The 4,453-nt window shown below is 57.3% G+C and overlaps 1 long non-coding RNA gene across 1 annotated transcript; it reads left to right on the top strand.

The window, feature by feature from the left end:
• The first annotated feature begins 945 nt into the window (after positions 1–945).
• On the top strand, positions 946–2,005 carry LOC140418178 (uncharacterized). The gene is made up of 2 exons (XR_011944809.1): positions 946–1,433; positions 1,472–2,005. It is a non-coding gene; the product is annotated as an uncharacterized lncRNA (long non-coding RNA).
• Positions 2,006–4,453: the final 2,448 nt, after the last annotated feature.

Here is a 4,453-nt window from a genome sequence, read left to right as displayed (position 1 = left end):
TGGCGATGGGGTCAGTGGGGGCTTAGGTGGCTGAGGTCAGAAGGGTTAGGTCAGTGAGGGTCACAGCGATGGGGTCGTTGGGGGTCACGATGATGGGGTCAGCGGGCGTCATGGCGGTGGGTGAGGTCCGTGGGGGGGGTCAGGCGGGTGAGGTCAGTGGGAGGGGTGGTCAGGTGGGTGAGGTCAGATGGCCGAGGTCGGTGGGGTCGGAAGGGTGAGGTCAGCGGGGGTCATGATGATGGGGGTCAGTGGGGGCTTAAGTGGCTGAGGTCGGAAGGGTTAGGTCAGTGAGGGCCATGGCGATGGGGTCAGTGGGGGTCACGATGATGGGGTCAGTGGGGGTCACGATGATGGGGTCAGCGGGCGTCATGGCGGTGGGTGAGGTCAGTGGGGGAGGGTCAGGCGGGTGAGGTCAGCGGGAGGGGTGGTCAGGTGGGTGAGGTCAGATGGCCGAGGTCGGAAGGGTGAGGTCAGCGGGGGTCATGATGATGGGGTCAGTGGGCGTCATGGCGATGGGTGAGGTCAGTGGGGGGACGGGTCAGGTCAGATGGCCGAGGTCGGAAGGATGAGGTCAGTGGGGGTCATGGCGATGGGGTCAGTGGGGGCTTAGGTGGCTGAGGTCAGAAGGGTTAGGTCAGTGAGGGTCATGGCGATGGGGTCAGTGGGGGTCACGATGATGGGGTCAGCGGGTGTCATGGCGGTGGGTGAGGTCAGTGGGGGGGTCAGGCGGGTGAGGTCAGTGGGAGGGGTGGTCAGGTGGGTGAGGTCAGATGGCCGAGGTCGGTGAGGTCGGAAGGGTGAGGTCAGCGGGGGGTCATGATGATGGGGTCAGTGGGGGTCATGGCAATGGGGTCAGTGGGCGGTGAGGTCAGTGGGGATCACGATGATGGGGTCAGTGGGGGGTTTGGTGGGTGAGGTCAGTGGGGTCATGGCGATGGGGGTCAGTGGGGGGTCAGGCGTGCAAAGTCAGTGGGGATCATGACGATGGGGTCAGGATGGTGAGGTCGGGAGTTGAGTCGGTCAGGTGGTTGGTGAGGGAAAGATGTAGGTGCTGAATTCAGTCCCCTCTCTCTCTGAGAGAGTTGGGCATAGGTGCTGAATTTAGTCCTCTCACTCTCAGAGAGTTGGGGATAGGTGCTGAATTCAGTCCTCTCTGAGAGAGTTGGGCGTAGGTGCTGAATTCAGTCCTCTCTCTCTCTTCTGAGAGTTGGGGATAGGTGCTGAATTCAGTCCTCTCTCTCTGAGAGAGTTGGGGTTTAGGTGCTGAATTCAGTCCTCTCTCTCTGAGAGAGTTGGGGTTTAGGTGCTGAATTCAGTCCTCTCTCTCTGAGAGAGTTGGGGTTTAGGTGCTGAATTCAGTCCTCTCTCTCTGAGAGAGTTGGGGTTTAGGTGCTGAATTCAGTCCTCCCTCTCTCTGACAGAGTTGGGGATAGGTGCTGAATTCAGCCCTCTCTGACAGAGTTGGGGATAGGTGCTGAATTCAGCCCTCTCTGAGAGAGTTGGGCGTAGGTGCTGAATTCAGTCCTCTCTCTTCTGAGAGTTGGGGATAGGTGCTGAATTCAGTCCTCTCTCTCTCTCTCTCAGAGAGTTGGGGTTTAGGTGCTGAATTCAGTCCTCTCTCTCTGAGAGATGGGGATAGGTGCTGAATTCAGTCCTCTCTCTCAGAGTTGGGGTTTAGGTGCTGAATTCAGTCCTCTCTCTCTGAGAGTTGGGGATAGGTGCTGAATTCAGTCCTCTCTCTCTGAGAGTTGGGGATAGGTGCTGAATTCAGTCCTCTCTCTCACTCTCAGAGTTGGGGTTTAGGTGCTGAATTCAGTCCTCTCTCTCGTTGGGGACAGTTGGGGATTTGTAAACAGGCTGTGGGTGTTGTCGAGAGTGATGCCCAATCGGAAGCGAGGATCTTGCTGAGATCTCTGCCCACATCCTCCTGGGTTCCAGTCCCTTGGCATCGCAGCTGTCTTTGGAAACCAATGATTCAAAAAACAATAAATGTTTATTTGGTTTAGCGCTGTGGTCACCGTCATTTCGTGTGGAGAACCAAAAGACATAGGAGCAATATTAGGCCGCTCAGCCCATCGAGTCTGCTCCGCCATTCGATCATGGCTGATATTTTTTCATCCCCATTGTCCTGCCTTCTCCCCATAACCCCTGATCCACTTATTGATCAAGAACCGATCTATCTCTGTCTTAGAGATACTCAGTGATTTGACCTCCACAGCCTTCTGCGGCAAAGAGTTCCACAGATTCACCGCCCTCTGGCTGAAGAAATTCCTCCTCATCTCTGTTTTAAAGGATCGTCCCTTTAGTCTGAGATGGTGTCCTCTGCTTCTAATTGTTCCTACAAGTGGAAACATCCTCTCCATGTCCACTCGATCCAGGCCTCGCAGTATCCTGTAAGTTTCAATAAGATCCCCCCCTCCTCCAACGACTACAGACCCAGAGTCCTCAACCGTTCCTCATACCACCAGTTCTTCATTCCAGGGAACATTCTTGTGAAGGGCAGGGCAGCAGGGTGGCGCAGTGGGTTATCCCTGATGCCTCACAGCGCAGCACTCCCTCAGTACTGACACTCTGACAGTGCCGCACTCCCTCAGTACTGACCCTCTGACAGTGCGGCACTCCCTCAGTACTGACACTCTGACAGTGCGGCACTCCCTCAGTACTGACACTCTGACAGTGCAGCACTCCCTCGGTACTGACCCTCTGACAGTGCAGCACTCCCTCAGTACTGACCCTCTGACAGTGCAGCACTCCCTCAGTACTGACCCTCTACAGTGCGGCGCTCCTTCAGTACTGACCCTCTGAGAGTGCGGCACTCCCTCAGTACTGACACTCTGACAGTGCAGCACTCCCTCAGTACTGACCCTCTGACAGTGCGGGACGCCCTCATTACTGACCCTCTGAGAGTGCGGCACTCCCTCAGTACTGACCCTCTGACAGTGCAGCACTCCCTCAGTACTGACACTCTGACAGTGCAGCACTCCCTCAGTACTGACCCTCTGACAGTGCAGCACTCCCTCAGTACTGACCCTCTGACAGTGCAGCGCTCCCTCAGTACTGACCCTCTGACAGTGCAGCACTCCCTCAGTACTGACATTCTGACAGTGCAGCACTCCCTTAGTACTAAACCTCTGACAGTGCAGCTCTCCCTCAGTACTGACCCTCTAACAGTGCAGCATTCCCTCAGCACTGACCCTCTGACAGTGCGCCGCTCCCTCAGTACTGACCGTCTGACAGTGCGCCGCTCCCTCAGTACTGACCCTCTGACAGTGCGGCACTCCCTCAGTACTGACACTCTGACAGTGCGGCACTCCCTCAGTACTGACACTCTGACAGTGCGGCACTCCCTCAGTACTGACCCTCTGACAGTGCAGCACTCCCTCAGTACTGACCCTCTGACAGTGCGGCGCTCCCTCAGTACTGACCCTCTGACAGTGCAGCACTCCCTCAGTACTGACCCTCTGACAGTGCAGCACTCCCTCAGTACTGTCACTCTGACAGTGCAGCACTCCCTCAGTACTGACCCTCTGACAGTGCAGCACTCCCTCAGTACTGACCCACTGACAGTGCGCCTCTCCCTCAGCACTGACACTCTCACAGTGCGGCACTCCCTCAGTACTGACCCTCTGACAGTGCAGCACTCCCTCAGGACTGACCCTCTGACAGTGCGCCGCTCCCTCAGTACTGACCTTCTGACAGTGCAGCACTCCCTCAGTACTGACACTCTGACAGTGCAGCACTCCCTCAGTACTGACAATCTCACAGTGCGGCGCTCCCTCAGTACTGACCCTCTGACAGTGCGGCACTCCCTCAGTACTGACACTCTGACAGTGCAGCACTCCCTCAGTACTGACACTCTCACAGTGCGGCGCTCCCTCAGGACTGACCCTCTGACAGTGCGCCGCTCCCTCAGGACTGACCGTCTGACAGTGCGCCGCTCCCTCAGTACTGACCCTCTGACACTGCAGCACTCCCTCAGTACTGACCCTCTGACAGTGCGGCACTCCCTCAGTACTGACACTCTGACAGTGCAGCACTCCCTCAGTACTGACCCTCTGACAGTGCGCCGCTCCCTCAGGACTGACCCTCTGACAGTGCGCCGCTCCCTCAGTACTGACCCTCTGACAGTGGAGCACTCCCTCAGTACTGACCCTCTGACAGTGCGGCACTCCCTCAGTACTGACCCTCTGACAGTGCGGCACTCCCTCAGTACTGACCCTCTGACAGTGCGGCACTCCCTCAGTACTGACCCTCTGACAGTGCGGCACTCCCTCAGTACTGACCCTCTGACAGTGCGGCGCTCCCTCAGTCCTAACCCACTGACAGTGCGGCGCTCCCTCAGTACTGACCCTCTGCCAGTGCCGCACTCCCTCAGTACTGACCCTCTGACAGTGCGGCACTCCCTCAGTACAGACCCTCTGACAGTGCGGCACTCCCTCAGTACTGACCCTCT

Source organism: Scyliorhinus torazame, chromosome 5 (assembly GCF_047496885.1).
Source record: "Scyliorhinus torazame isolate Kashiwa2021f chromosome 5, sScyTor2.1, whole genome shotgun sequence".
Taxonomy (NCBI): Eukaryota; Metazoa; Chordata; class Chondrichthyes; order Carcharhiniformes; family Scyliorhinidae; genus Scyliorhinus; species Scyliorhinus torazame.
This window is presented reverse-complemented; position numbering and strand designations above follow the sequence as displayed.